Below are 15,419 nucleotides of genomic sequence, written 5' to 3'. Positions count from 1 at the left end.
GAGCTTCGCGTACCAGCTGAGCGGCGGAGAACCAGCTGAGCAGCGGGGACAGCAGAGCAGCACACAGCAGGAGTTTCCCTGGGACTGGTAAGTATCCGAGTCTGTGTTTGTTTGCTTGCTGAGGAAGTATCCGAGCGTGTGTTTGCTGGGGGGGCAGTGTGAGAGCCTGAGTGAGTGTCTGATTGGCTGCTAGCCGCAGGGAGCGGTCAGTAGGGTGTCTGTTGGTTTGCGACAAGGAAGCCTGGCTGTTTAAAAATAGCCAGAGCTTCGCGAACCAGCTGAGCGGCGGAGAACCAGCTGAGCAGCGGGGACAGCAGAGCAGCACACAGCAGGAGTTTGCCTGGCACTGGTAAGTATCCGAGTCTGTGTTTGTTTGCTTGCTGAGGAAGTATCCGAGCGTGTGTTTGCTGGGGGGGCAGTGTGAGAGCCTGAGTGAGTGTCTGATTGGCTGCTAGCCTGCAGGGGGCGGGCAGTAGGGTGTCTGTTGGTTTGCGACAGGGAAGCCTGGCTGTTTAAAAATAGCCAGAGGTTCGCGAAACAGCTGAGCGGCGGAGAACCAGGTGAGCAGCGGGGACAGCAGAGCAGCACACAGCAGGAGTTTGCCTGGGACTGGTAAGTATCCGAGTCTGGGTTTGTTTGCTTGCTGAGGAAGAATCCGAGCGTGTGTTTGCTGCGGGGGCAGTGTGAGAGCCTGAGTGAGTGTCTGATTGGCTGCTAGCCTGCAGGGGGCGGGCAGTAGGCTGTCTATTTGTTTGCGACAGAGAAGCCCGGCTGTTTAAAAATAGCCAGAGCTTCGCGTACCAGCTGAGCGGCGGAGAACCAGCTGAGCAGCGGGGACAGCAGAGCAGCTCACAGCAGGAGTTTGCCTGGGACTGGTAATTATCCGAGTCTGTGTTTGTTTGCTTGCTGAGGAAGAATCCGAGCGTGTGTTTGCTGGGCGGCAGTGTGAGACCCTCAGTGAGTGTCTGATTGGCTGCTAGCCTGCAGGGGGCGGGCAGTAGCGTGTCTGTTGGTTTGTGACAGGGAAGCCTGGCTGTTTAAAAATAGCCAGAGCTTCGCGAACCAGCTGAGCGGCGGAGAACCAGCTGAGTAGCGGGGACAGCAGAGCAGCACACAGCAGGAGTTTGCCTGGGACTGGTAATTATCCGAGTCTGTGTTTGTTTGCTTGCTGAGGAAGTATCCGAGCGTGTGTTTGCTGGGGGGGCAGTGTGAGAGCCTGAGTGAGTGTCTGATTGGCTGCTAGCCGCAGGGAGCGGGCAGTAGGGTGTCTGTTGGTTTGCGACAAGGAAGCCCGGCTGTTTAAAAATAGCCAGAGCTTCGCGAACCAGCTGAGCAGCGGGGACAGCAGAGCAGCACACAGCAGGAGTTTTCCTAGGACTGGTAAGTATCCGAGTCTGTGTTTGTTTGCTTGCTGAGGAAGTATCCGAGCGTGTGTTTGCTGGGGGGGCAGTGTGAGAGCCTGAGTGAGTGTCTGATTGGCTGCTAGCCTGCAGGGGGCGGGCAGTAGGGTGTCTGTTGGTTTGCGACAGTTTAGCCTGGCTGTTTAAAAATAGCCAGAGGTTCGCGAAACAGCTGAGTGGCGGAGAACCAGGTGAGCAGCGGGGACAGCAGAGCAGCACACAGCAGGAGTTTGCCTGGGACTGGTAAGTATCCGAGTCTGGGTTTGTTTGCTTGCTGAGGAAGAATCTGAGCGTGTGTTTGCTGCGGGGGCAGTGTGAGAGCCTGAGTGAGTGTCTGATTGGCTGCTAGCCTGCAGGGGGCGGGCAGTAGGCTGTCTATTTGTTTGCGACAGAGAAGCCTGGCTGTTTAAAAATAGCCAGAGCTTCATGAACCAGCTGAGCGGCGGAGAACCAGCTGAGCGGTGGGGACAGCAGAGCAGCTCACAGCAGGAGTTTCCCTGGGACTGGTAAGTATCCGAGTCTGTGTTTGTTTGCTTGCTGAGGAAGAATCCGAGCGTGTGTTTGCTGGGGGGGCAGTGTGAGAGCCTGAGTGAGTGTCTGATTGGCTGCTAGCCTGCAGGGGGCGGGCAGTAGGGTGTCTGTTGGTTTGCGACAGGGAAGCCTGGCTGTTTAAAAATAGCCAGAGCTTCGCGAACCAGCTGAGCGGCGGAGAACCAGCTGAGTAGCGGGGACAGCAGAGCAGCACACAGCAGGAGTTTGCCTGGGACTGGTAATTATCCGAGTCTGTGTTTGTTTGCTTGCTGAGGAAGTATCCGAGCGTGTGTTTGCTGGGGGGGCAGTGTGAGAGCCTGAGTGAGTGTCTGATTGGCTGCTAGCCGCAGGGAGCGGTCAGTAGGGTGTCTGTTGGTTTGCGACAAGGAAGCCTGGCTGTTTAAAAATAGCCAGAGCTTCGCGAACCAGCTGAGCGGTGGAGAACCAGCTGAGCAGCGGGGACAGCAGAGCAGCACACAGCAGGAGTTTGCCTGACACTGGTAAGTATCCGAGTCTGTGTTTGTTTGCTTGCTGAGGAAGTATCCGAGCGTGTGTTTGCTGGGGGGGCAGTGTGAGAGCCTGAGTGAGTGTCTGATTGGCTGCTAGCCTGCAGGGGGCGGGCAGTAGGGTGTCTCTTGGTTTGGGACAGGGAAGCCTGGCTGTTTAAAAATAGCCAGAGGTTCGCGAAACAGCTGAGCGGCGGAGAACCAGGTGAGCAGCGGGGACAGCAGAGCAGCACACAGCAGGAGTTTGCCTGGGACTGGTAAGTATCCGAGTCTGGGTTTGTTTGCTTGCTGAGGAAGAATCCGAGCGTGTGTTTGCTGCGGGAGCAGTGTGAGAGCCTGAGTGAGTGTCTGATTGGCTGCTAGCCTGCAGGGGGCGGGCAGTAGGCTGTCTATTTGTTTGCGACAGAGAAGCCCGGCTGTTTAAAAATAGCCAGAGCTTCGCGTACCAGCTGAGCGGCGGAGAACCAGCTGAGCAGCGGGGACAGCAGAGCAGCTCACAGCAGGAGCTTGCCTGGGACTGGTAAGTATCCGAGTCTGTGTTTGTTTGCTTGCTGAGGAAGTATCCGAGCGTGTGTTTGCTGGGGGGGCAGTGTGAGAGCCTGAGTGAGTGTCTGATTGGCTGCTAGCCTGCAGGGGGCGGGCAGTAGGGTGTCTGTTGGTTTGCAACAGGGAAGCCTGGCTGTTTAAAAATAGCCAGAGCTTCATGAACCAGCTGAGCGGCGGAGAACCAGCTGAGCGGTGGGGACAGCAGAGCAGCTCACAGCAGAAGTTTCCCTGGGACTGGTAAGTATCCGAGTCTGTGTTTGTATGCTTGCTGAGGAAGAATCCGAGCGTGTGTTTGCTGGGGGGGCAGTGTGAGAGCCTGAGTGAGTGTCTGATTGGCTGCTAGCCTGCAGGGGGCGGGCAGTAGGCTGTCTGTTGGTTTGCGACAGGGAAGCCTGGCTGTTTAAAAATAGCCAGAGGTTCGCGTACCAGCTGAGCGGCGGAGAACCAGCTGAGCAGCGGGGACAGCAGAGCAGCACACAGCAGGAGTTTGCCTGGGACTGGTAAGTATCCGAGTCTGTGTTTGTTTGCTTGCTGAGGAAGAATCCGAGCGTGTGTTTGCTGGGCGGCAGTGTGAGAGCCTGAGTGAGTGTCTGATTGGCTGCTAGCCTGCAGGGGCGGGCAGTAGGGTGTCTGTTGGTTTGCGACAGGGAAGCCTGGCTGTTTAAAAATAGCCAGAGCTTCGCGAACCAGCTGAGCGGCGGAGAACCAGCTGAGTAGCGGGGACAGCAGAGCAGCACACAGCAGGAGTTTGCCTGGGACTGGTAATTATCCGAGTCTGTGTTTGTTTGCTTGCTGAGGAAGTATCCGAGCGTGTGTTTGCTGGGGGGGCAGTGTGAGAGCCTGAGTGAGTGTCTGATTGGCTGCTAACCGCAGGGGGCGGGCAGTAGGGTGTCTGTTGGTTTGCGACAGGGAAGCCTGGCTGTTTAAAAATAGCCAGAGCTTCGCGAACCAGCTGAGCGGCGGAGAACCAGCTGAGCAGCGGGGACAGCAGAGCAGCACACAGCAGGAGTTTTCCTGGGACTGGTAAGTATCCGAGTCTGTGTTTGTTTGCTTGCTGAGGAAGTATCCGAGCGTGTGTTTGCTGGGGGGGCAGTGTGAGAGCCTGAGTGAGTGTCTGATTGGCTGCTAGCCTGCAGTGGGCGGGCAGTAGCGTGTCTGTTGGTTTGCGACAGGGAAGCCTGGCTGTTTAAAAATAGCCAGAGGTTCGCGTACCAGCTGAGCGGCGGAGAACCAGCTGAGCAGCGGGGAGAGCAGAGCAGCACACAGCAGGAATTTGCCTGGGACTGGTAAGTATCCGAGTCTGTGTTTGTTTGCTTGCTGAGGTAGTATCCGAGCGTGTGTTTGCTGGGGGGGTAGTGTGAGAGCCTGAGTGAGTGTCTGATTGGCTGCTAGCCTGCAGGGGGCGGGCAGTAGGGTGTCTCTTGGTTTGCGACAGGGAAGCCTGGCTGTTTAAAAATAGCCAGAGCTTCGCGAACCAGCTGAGCGGCGTAGAACCAGCAGAGCAGCACACAGCAGGAGTTTGCCTGGCACTGGTAAGTATCCGAGTCTGTGTTTGTTTGCTTGCTGAGGAAGTATCCGAGCGTGTGTTTGCTGGGGGGGCAGTGTGAGAGCCTGAGTGAGTGTCTGATTGGCTGCTAGCCTGCAGGGGGCGGGCAGTAGGGTGTCTGTTGGTTTGCGACAGTTTAGCCTGGCTGTTTAAAAATAGCCAGAGGTTCGCGAACCAGCTGAGCGGCGGAGAACCAGCTGAGCAGCGGGGACAGCAGAGCAGCACACAGCAGGAGTTTTCCTGGGACTGGTAAGTATCCGAGTCTGTGTTTGTTTGCTTGCTGAGGAAGAATCCGAGCGTGTGTTTGCTGGGGGGGCAGTGTGAGAGCCTGAGTGAGTGTCTGATTGGCTGCTAGCCTGCAGGGGGCGGGCAGTAGGCTGTCTATTTGTTTGCGACAGGGAAGCCTGGCTGTTTAAAAATAGCCAGAGCTTCGCATACCAGCTGAGCGGCGGAGAACCAGCTGAGCAGCGGGGACAGCAGAGCAGCACACAGCAGGAGTTTGCCTGGGACTGGTAAGTATCCGAGTCTGGGTTTGTTTGCTTGCTGAGGAAGTATCCGAGCGTGTGTTTGCTGGGGGGGCAGTGTGAGAGAGTGAGTGAGTGTCTGATTGGCTGCTAGCCTGCAGGGGGCGGGCAGTAGGGTGTCTGTTGGTTTGCAACAGGGAAGCCTGGCTGTTTAAAAATAGGCAGAGCTTCATGAACCAGCTGAGCGGCGGAGAACCAGCTGAGCGGTGGGGACAGCAGAGCAGCTCACAGCAGAAGTTTCCCTGGGACTGGTAAGTATCCGAGTCTGTGTTTGTTTGCTTGCTGAGGAAGAATCCGAGCGTGTGTTTGCTGGGGGGGCAGTGTGAGAGCCTGAGTGAGTGTCTGATTGGCTGCTAGCCTGCAGGGGGCGGGCAGTAGGGTGTCTTTTGGTTTGCGACAGGGAAGCCTGGCTGTTTAAAAATAGCCAGAGCTTCGCGAACCAGCTGAGCGGCGGAGAACCAGCTGAGCAGCGGGGACAGCAGAGCAGCTCACAGCGGGAGTTTGCCTGGGACTGGTAAGTATCCGAGTCTGTGTTTGTTTGCTTGCTGAGGAAGTATCCGAGCGTGTGTTTGCTGGGGGGGCAGTGTGAGAGCCTGAGTGAGTGTCTGATTGGCTGCTAGCCTGCAGGGGGCGGGCAGTAGGCTGTCTGTTGGTTTGCGACAGGGAAGCCTGGCTGTTTAAAAATAGCCAGAGCTTCACGTACCAGCTGAGCGGCGGAGAACCAGCTGAGCAGCGGGGACAGCAGAGCAGCACACAGCAGGAGTTTGCCTGGGACTGGTAAGTATCCGAGTCTGGGTTTGTTTGCTTGCTGAGGAAGTATCCGAGCGTGTGTTTGCTGGGGGGGCAGGGTGAGAGAGTGAGTGAGTGTCTGATTGGCTGCTAGCCTGCAGGGGGCGGGCAGTAGGGTGTCTGTTGGTTTGCGACAGGGAAGCCTGGCTGTTTAAAAATAGCCAGAGCTTCGCGAACCAGCTGAGCGGCGGAGACCCAGCTGAGCAGCGGGGACAGCAGAGCAGCTCACAGCAGGAGTTTGCCTGGGTCTGGTAAGTATCCGAGTCTGGGTATGTTTGCTTGCTGAGGAAGTATCCGAGCGTGTGTTTGTTGGGGGGGCAGTGTGAGAGCCTGAGTGAGTGTCTGATTGGCTGCTAGCCTGCAGGGGGCGGGCAGTAGGGTGTTTGTTGGTTTGGGACAGGGAAGCCTGGCTGTTTAAAAATAGCCAGAGCTTCGCGAACCAGCTGAGCGGCGGAGAACCAGCTGAGCAGCGGGGACAGCAGAGCAGCTCACAGCAGGAGTTTGCCTGGGACTGGTAAGTATCCGAGTCTGTGTTTGTTTGCTTGCTGAAGAAGAATCCGAGCGTGTGTTTGCTGGGCGGCAGTGTGACAGCCTGAGTGAGTGTCTGATTGGCTGCTAGCCTGCAGGGGGCGGGCAGTAGCGTGTCTGTTGGTTTGTGACAGGGAAGCCTGGCTGTTTAAAAATAGCCAGAGCTTCGCGAACCAGCTGAGCGGCGGAGAACCAGCTGAGTAGCGGGGACAGCAGAGCAGCACACAGCAGGAGTTTGCCTGGGACTGGTAATTATCCGAGTCTGTGTTTGTTTGCTTGCTGAGGAAGTATCCGAGCGTGTGTTTGCTGGGGGGGCAGTGTGAGAGCCTGAGTGACTGTCTGATTGGCTGCTAGCCGCAGGGAGCGGGCAGTAGGGTGTCTGTTGGTTTGCGACAGGGAAGCCTGGCTGTTTAAAAATAGCCAGAGCTTCGCGAACCAGCTGAGCGGCGGAGAACCAGCTGAGCAGCGGGGACAGCAGAGCAGCACACAGCAGGAGTTTGCCTGGGACTGGTAAGTATCCGAGTCTGTGTTTGTTGGCTTGCTGAGGTAGTATGCGAGCGTGTGTTTGCTGGGGGGGCAGTGTGAGAGCCTGAGTGAGTGTCTGATTGGCTGCTAGCCTGCAGGGGGCGGGCAGTAGCGTGTCTGTTGGTTTGCGACAGGGAAGCCTGGCTGTTTAAAAATAGCCAGAGCTTCGCGAACCAGCTGAGCGGCGGAGAACCAGCTGAGCAGCGGGGACAGCAGAGCAGCACACAGCAGGAGTTTGCCTGGCACTGGTAAGTATCCGAGTCTGTGTTTGTTTGCTTGCTGAGGAAGAATCCGAGCTTGTGTTTGCTGGGGGGGCAGTGTGAGAGCCTGAGTGAGTGTCTGATTGGCTGCTAGCCTGCAGGGGGCGGGCAGTAGGGTGTCTGTTGGTTTGCGACAGGGAAGCCTGGCTGTTTAAAAATAGCCAGAGCTTCGCGTACCAGCTGAGCGGCGGAGAACCAGCTGAGCAGCGGGGACAGCAGAGCAGCACACAGCAGGAGTTTGCCTGGGACTGGTAAGTATCCGAGTCTGGGTTTGTTTGCTTGCTGAGGAAGTATCCGAGCGTGTGTTTGCTGGGGGGGCAGTGTGAGAGCCTGAGTGAGTGTCTGATTGGCTGCTAGCCTGCAGGGGGCGGGCAGTAGGGTGTCTGTTGGTTTGCGACAGGGAAGCCTGGCTGTTTAAAAATAGCCAGAACTTCGCGAACCAGCTGAGCGGCGGAGAACCAGCTGAGCAGAGGGGACAGCAGAGCAGCTCACAGCAGGAGTTTGCTGGGACTAGTAAGTGTCCGAGTCTGGGTTTGTTTGCTTGCTGAGGAAGAATCTGAGCGTGTGTTTGCTGGGGGGGCAGTGTGAGAGCCTGAGTGAGTGTCTGATTGGCTGCTAGCCTGCAGGGGGCGGGCAGTAGCGTGTCTGTTGGTTTGCGACAGGGAAGCCTGGCTGTTTAAAAATAGCCAGAGCTTCGCGAACAAGCTGAGTGGCGGAGAACCAGCTGAGCAGCGGGGACAGCAGAGCAGCACACAGCAGGAGTTTGCCTGGGACTGGTAAGTATCCGAGTCTGTGTTTGTTTGCTTGCTGAGGAAGTATCCGAGCGTGTGTTTGCTGGGGGGGCAGTGTGAGAGCCTGAGTGAGTGTCTGATTGGCTGCTAGCCTGCAGGGGGCGGGCAGTAGGCTGTCTATTTGTTTGCGACAGGGAAGCCTGGCTGTTTAAAAATAGCCAGAGCTTCGCGTACCAGCTGAGCGGCGGAGAACCAGCTGAGCAGCGGGGACAGCAGAGCAGCACACAGCAGGAGTTTGCCTGGGACTGGTAAGTATCCGAGTCTGGGTTTGTTTGCTTGCTAGGAAGTATCCGAGCGTGTGTTTGCTGGGGGGGCAGTGAGAGAGCCTGAGTGAGTGTCTGATTGGCTGCTAGCCTGCAGGGGGCGGGCAGTAGCGTGTCTGTTGGTTTGCGACAGGGAAGCCTGGCTGTTTAAAAATAGCCAGAGCTTCGCGAACCAGCTGAGCGGCGGAGAACCAGCTGAGCAGCGGGGACAGCAGAGCAGCACACAGCAGGAGTTTGCCTGGGACTGGTAAGTATCCGAGTCTGTGTTTGTTTGCTTGCTGAGGAAGTATCCGAGCGTGTGTTTGCTGGGGGGGCAGTGTGAGAGCCTGAGTGAGTGTCTGATTGGCTGCTAGCCTGCAGGGGGCGGGCAGTAGGCTGTCTATTTGTTTGCGACAGGGAAGCCTGGCTGTTTAAAAATAGCCAGAGCTTCGCGTACCAGCTGAGCGGCGGAGAACCAGCTGAGCAGCAGGGACAGCAGAGCAGCACACAGCAGGAGTTTGCCTGGGACTGGTAAGTATCCGAGTCTGTGTTTGTTTGCTTGCTGAGGTAGTATCCGAGCACGTGTTTGCTGGGGGGGCAGTGTGAGAGCCTGAGTGAGTGTCTGATTGGCTGCTAGCCTGCAGGGGGCGGGCAGTAGGGTGTCTTTTGGTTTGCGACAGGGAAGCCTGGCTGTTTAAAAATAGCCAGAGCTTCATGAACTAGCTGAGCGGCGGAGAACCAGCTGAGCGGCGGGGACAGCAGAGCAGCTCACAGCAGGAGTTTCCCTGGGACTGGTAAGTATCTGAGTCTGTGTTTGTTTGCTTGCTGAGGAAGAATCCGAGCGTGTGTTTGCTGGGAGGGCAGTGTGAGAGCCTGAGTGAGTGTCTGATTGGCTGCTAGCCTGCAGGGGGCGGGCAGTAGGCTGTCTGTTGGTTTGCGACAGGAAAGCCTGGCTGTTTAAAAATAGCCAGAGCTTCGCGAACCAGCTGAGCGGCGGAGAACCAGCTGAGCAGCGGGGACAGCAGAGCAGCTCACAGCAGGACTTTGCCTGGGACTGGTAAGTATCCGAGTCTGTGTTTGTTTGCTTGCTGAGGAAGAATCCGAGCGTGTGTTTGCTGGGCGGCAGTGTGAGAGCCTGAGTGAGTGTCTGATTGGCTGCTAGCCTGCAGGGGGCGGGCAGTAGGGTTTCTGTTGGTTTGCGACAGGGAAGCCTGGCTGTTTAAAAATAGCCAGAGCTTCGCGTACCAGCTGAGCGGCGGAGAACCAGCTGAGCAGCGGGGACAGCAGAGCAGCACACAGCAGGAGTTTGCCTGGGACTGGTAAGTATCCGAGTCTGTGTTTGTTGGCTTGCTGAGGTAGTATCCGAGCGTGTGTTTGCTGGGGGGCAGTGTGAGAGAGTGAGTGAGTGTCTGATTGGCTGCTAGCCTGCAGGAGGCAGGCAGTAGGCTGTCTATTTGTTTGCGACAGGGAAGCCTGGCTGTTTAAAAATAGCCAGAGCTTCGCGAACCAGCTGAGCGGCGTAGAACCAGCTGAGCAGCGGGGACAGCAGAGCAGCTCACAGCAGGAGTTTGCCTGGGTCTGGTAAGTATCCGAGTCTGGGTTTGTTTGCTTGCCGAGGAAGTATCCGAGCGTGTGTTTGCTGGGGGGGCAGTGTGAGAGCCTGAGTGAGTGTCTGATTGGCTGCTAGCCTGCAGGGGGCGGGCAGTAGGGTGTTTGCTGGTTTGGGACAGGGAAGCCTGGCTGTTTAAAAATAGCCAGAGCTTCGCGAACCAGCTGAGCGGCGGAGAACCAGCTGAGCAGCGGGGACAGCAGAGCAGCACACAGCAGGAGTTTTCCTGGGACTGGTAAGTATCCGAGTCTGTGTTTGTTTGCTTGCTGAGGAAGTATCCGAGCGTGTGTTTGCTGGGGGGGCAGTGTGAGAGCCTGAGTGAGTGTCTGATTGGCTGCTAGCCTGCAGGGGGCGGGCAGTAGGCTGTCTATTTGTTTGCGACAGGGAAGCCTGGCTGTTTAAAAATAGCCAGAGCTTCGCGTACCAGCTGAGCGGCGGAGAACCAGCTGAGCAGCGGGGACAGCAGAGCAGCACACAGCAGGAGTTTTCCTGGGACTGGTAAGTATCCGAGTCTGTGTTTGTTTGCTTGCTGAGGAAGAATCCGAGCGTGTGTTTGCTGGGGGGGCAGTGTGAGAGCCTGAGTGAGTGTCTGATTGGCTGCTAGCCTGCAGGGGGCGGGCAGTAGGGTGTCTGTTGGTTTGCGACAGGGAAGCCTGGCTGTTTAAAAATAGCCAGAGCTTCACGTACCAGCTGAGCGGCGGAGAACCAGCTGAGCAGCGTGGACAGCAGAGCAGCACACAGCAGGAGTTTGCCTGGGACTGGTAAGTATCCGAGTCTGGGTTTGTTTGCTTGCTGAGGAAGTATCCGAGCGTGTGTTTGCTGGGGGGGCAGTGTGAGAGAGTGAGTGACTGTCTGATTGGCTGCTAGCCTGCAGGGGGCGGGCAGTAGGGTGTCTGTTGGTTTGCGACAGGGAAGCCTGGCTGTTTAAAAATAGCCAGAGCTTCGCGAACCAGCTGAGCGGCGGAGACCCAGCTGAGCAGCGAGGACAGCAGAGCAGCTCACAGCAGGAGTTTTCCTGGGTCTGGTAAGTATCCGAGTCTGGGTATGTTTGCTTGCTGAGGAAGTATCCGAGCGTGTGTTTGCTGGGGGGGCAGTGTGAGAGCCTGAGTGAGTGTCTGATTGGCTGCTAGCCTGCAGGGGGCGGGCAGTAGGGTGTTTGTTGGTTTGGGACAGGGAAGCCTGGCTGTTTAAAAATAGCCAGAGCTTCGCGAACCAGCTGAGCGGCGGAGAACCAGCTGAGCAGCGGGGACAGCAGAGCAGCTCACAGCAGGAGTTTGCCTGGGACTGGTAAGTATCCGAGTCTGTGTTTGTTTGCTTGCTGAGGAAGAATCCGAGCGTGTGTTTGCTGGGCGGCAGTGTGACAGCCTGAGTGAGTGTCTGATTGGCTGCTAGCCTGCAGGGGGCGGGCAGTAGCGTGTCTGTTGGTTTGTGACAGGGAAGCCTGGCTGTTTAAAAATAGCCAGAGCTTCGCGAACCAGCTGAGCGGCGGAGAACCAGCTGAGTAGCGGGGACAGCAGAGCAGCACACAGCAGGAGTTTGCCTGGGACTGGTAATTATCCGAGTCTGTGTTTGTTTGCTTGCTGAGGAAGTATCCGAGCGTGTGTTTGCTGGGGGGGCAGTGTGAGAGCCTGAGTGAGTGTCTGATTGGCTGCTAGCCTGCAGGGGGCGGGCAGTAGGGTGTCTGTTGGTTTGCGACAGGGAAGCCTGGCTGTTTAAAAATAGCCAGAGCTTCGCGAACAAGCTGAGCGGCGGAGAACCAGCTGAGCAGCGGGGACAGCAGAGCAGCACACAGCAGGAGTTTGCCTGGGACTGGTAAGTATCCGAGTCTGTGTTTGTTTGCTTGCTGAGGAAGAATCCGAGCGTGTGTTTGCTGGGCGGCAGTGTGAGAGCCTGAGTGAGTGTCTGATTGGCTGCTAGCCTGCAGGGGGCGGGCAGTAGGGTTTCTGTTGGTTTGCGACAGGGAAGCCTGGCTGTTTAAAAATAGCCAGAGCTTCGCGTACCAGCTGAGCGGCGGAGAACCAGCTGAGCAGCGGGGACAGCAGAGCAGCACACAGCAGGAGTTTGCCTGGGACTGGTAAGTATCCGAGTCTGTGTTTGTTGGCTTGCTGAGGTAGTATCCGAGCGTGTGTTTGCTGGGGGGGTAGTGTGAGAGCCTGAGTGAGTGTCTGATTGGCTGCTAGCCTGCAGGGGGCGGGCAGTAGGGTGTCTGTTGGTTTGCGACAGGGAAGCCTGGCTGTTTAAAAATAGCCAGAGCTTCGCGTACCAGCTGAGCGGCGGAGAACCAGCTGAGCAGCGGGGACAGCAGAGCAGCACACAGCAGGAGTTTGCCTGGCACTGGTAAGTATCCGAGTCTGGGTTTGTTTGCTTGCTGAGGAAGTATCCGAGCGTGTGTTTGCTGGGGGGGCAGTGTGAGAGCCTGAGTGAGTTTCTGATTGGCTGCTAGCCTGCAGGGGGCGGGCAGTAGGGTGTCTGTTGGTTTGCGACAGGGAAGCCTGGCTGTTTAAAAATAGCCAGAGCTTCATGAACCAGCTGAGCGGCGGAGAACCAGCTGAGCGGTGGGGACAGCAGAGCAGCTCACAGCAGGAGTTTCCCTGGGACTGGTAAGTATCCGAGTCTGTGTTTGTTTGCTTGCTGAGGAAGAATCCGAGCGTGTGTTTGCTGGGGGGGCAGTGTGAGAGCCTGAGTGAGTGTCTGATTGGCTGCTAGCCTGCAGGGGGCGGGCAGTAGGGTGTCTGTTGGTTTGCGACAGGGAAGCCTGGCTGTTTAAAAATAGCCAGAGCTTCGCGAACAAGCTGAGCGGCGGAGAACCAGCTGAGCAGCGGGGACAGCAGAGCAGCACACAGCAGGAGTTTGCCTGGGACTGGTAAGTATCCGAGTCGGTGTTTGTTTGCTTGCTGAGGAAGTATCCGAGCGTGTGTTTGCTGGGGGGGCAGTGTGAGAGCCTGAGTGAGTGTCTGATTGGCTGCTAGCCTGCAGGGGGCGGGCAGTAGGCTGTCTATTTGTTTGCGACAGGGAAGCCTGGCTGTTTAAATATAGCCAGAGCTTCGCGTACCAGCTGAGCGGCGGAGAACCAGCTGAGCAGCGGGGACAGCAGAGCAGCACACAGCAGGAGTTTGCCTGGGACTGGTAAGTATCCGAGTCTGTGTTTGTTTGCTTGCTGAGGTAGTATCCGAGCATGTGTTTGCTGGGGGGGCAGTGTGAGAGCCTGAGTGAGTGTCTGATTGGCTGCTAGCCTGCAGGGGGCGGGCAGTAGGGTGTCTTTTGGTTTGCGACAGGGAAGCCTGGCTGTTTAAAAATAGCCAGAGCTTCATGAACTAGCTGAGCAGCGGAGAACCAGCTGAGCGGCGGGGACAGCAGAGCAGCTCACAGCAGGAGTTTCCCTGGGACTGGTAAGTATCCGAGTCTTTGTTTGTTTGCTTGCTGAGGAAGAATCCGAGCGTGTGTTTGCTGGGAGGGCAGTGTGAGAGCCTGAGTGAGTGTCTGATTGGCTGCTAGCCTGCAGGGGGCGGGCAGTAGGGTGTCTGTTGGTTTGCGACAGGGAAGCCTGGCTGTTTAAAAATAGCCAGAGCTTCGCGTACCAGCTGAGCGGCGGAGAACCAGCTGAGCAGCGGGGACAGCAGAGCAGCACACAGCAGGAGTTTGCCTGGCACTGGTAAGTATCCGAGTCTGTGTTTGTTTGCTTGCTGAGGAAGAATCCGAGCGTGTGTTTGCTGGGGGGCAGTGTGAGAGAGTGAGTGAGTGTCTGATTGGCTGCTAGCCTGCAGGAGGCGGGCAGTAGGCTGTCTATTTGTTTGCGACAGGGAAGCCTGGCTGTTTAAAAATAGCCAGAGCTTCGCGAACCAGCTGAGCGGCGTAGAACCAGCTGAGCAGCGGGGACAGCAGAGCAGCTCACAGCAGGAGTTTGCCTGGGTCTGGTAAGTATCCGAGTCTGGGTTTGTTTGCTTGCTGAGGAAGTATCCGAGCGTGTGTTTGCTGGGGGGGCAGTGTGAGAGCCTGAGTGAGTGTCTGATTGGCTGCTAGCCTGCAGGGGGCGGGCAGTAGGGTGTTTGCTGGTTTGGGACAGGGATGCCTGGCTGTTTAAAAATAGCCAGAGCTTCGCGAACCAGCTGAGCGGCGGAGAACCAGCTGAGCAGCGGGGACAGCAGAGCAGCACACAGCAGGAGTTTGCCTGGGACTGGTAAGTATCCGAGTCTGTGTTTGTTTGCTTGCTGAGGAAGTATCCGAGCGTGTGTTTGCTGGGGGGGCAGTGTGAGAGCCTGAGTGAGTGTCTGATTGGCTGCTAGCCTGCAGGGGGCGGGCAGTAGGCTGTCTATTTGTTTGCGACAGGGAAGCCTGGCTGTTTAAAAATAGCCAGAGCTTCGCGTACCAGCTGAGCGGCGGAGAACCAGCTGAGCAGCGGGGACAGCAGAGCAGCACACAGCAGGAGTTTTCCTGGGACTGGTAAGTATCCGAGTCTGTGTTTGTTTGCTTGCTGAGGAAGTATCCGAGCGTGTGTTTGCTGGGGGGGCAGTGTGAGAGCCTGAGTGAGTGTCTGATTGGCTGCTAGCCTGCAGGGGGCGGGCAGTAGGGTGTCTGTTGGTTTGCGACAGGGAAGCCTGGCTGTTTAAAAATAGCCAGAGCTTCACGTACCAGCTGAGCGGCGGAGAACCAGCTGAGCAGCGTGGACAGCAGAGCAGCACACAGCAGGAGTTTGCCTGGGACTGGTAAGTATCCGAGTCTGGGTTTGTTTGCTTGCTGAGGAAGTATCCGAGCGTGTGTTTGCTGGGGGGGCAGTGTGAGAGAGTGAGTGACTGTCTGATTGGCTGCTAGCCTGCAGGGGGCGGGCAGTAGGGTGTTTGTTGGTTTGGGACAGGGAAGCCTGGCTGTTTAAAAATAGCCAGAGCTTCGCGAACCAGCTGAGCGGCGGAGAACCAGCTGAGCAGCGGGGACAGCAGAGCAGCTCACAGCAGGAGTTTGCCTGGGTCTGGTAAGTATCCGAGTCTGTGTTTGTTTGCTTGCTGAGGAAGAATCCGAGCCTGTGTTTGCTGGGCGGCAGTGTGACAGCCTGAGTGAGTGTCTGATTGGCTGCTAGCCTGCAGGGGGCGGGCAGTAGGCTGTCTATTTGTTTGCGACAGGGAAGCCAGGCTGTTTAAAAATAGCCAGAGCTTCGTGTACCAGCTGAGCGGCGGAGAACCAGCTGAGCAGCGGGGACAGCAGAGCAGCACACAGCAGGAGTTTGCCTGGGACTGGTAAGTATCCGAGTCTGTGTTTGTTTGCTTGCTGAGGTAGTATCCGAGCGTGTGTTTGCTGGGGGGGCAGTGTGAGAGCCTGAGTGAGTGTCCGATTGGCTGCTAACCTGCAGGGGACGGGCAGTAGCGTGTCTGTTGGTTTGCGACAGGGAAGCCTGGCTGTTTAAAAATAGCCAGAGCTTCGCGAACCAGCTGAGCGGCGGAGAACCAGCTGAGCAGCGGGGACAGCAGAGCAGCACACAGCAGGAGTTTGCCTGGCACTGGTAAGTATCCGAGTCTGTGTTTGTTTGCTTGCTGAGGAAGAATCCGAGCGTGTGTTTGCTGGGCGGCAGTGTGAGAGCCTGAGTGAGTGTCTGATTGGCTGCTAGCCTGCAGGGGGCGGGCAGTAGGGTGT

Source organism: Lepidochelys kempii, chromosome 26, assembly GCF_965140265.1.
Source record: "Lepidochelys kempii isolate rLepKem1 chromosome 26, rLepKem1.hap2, whole genome shotgun sequence".
Classification (NCBI taxonomy): Eukaryota; Metazoa; Chordata; order Testudines; family Cheloniidae; genus Lepidochelys; species Lepidochelys kempii.
This window is presented reverse-complemented; position numbering follows the sequence as displayed.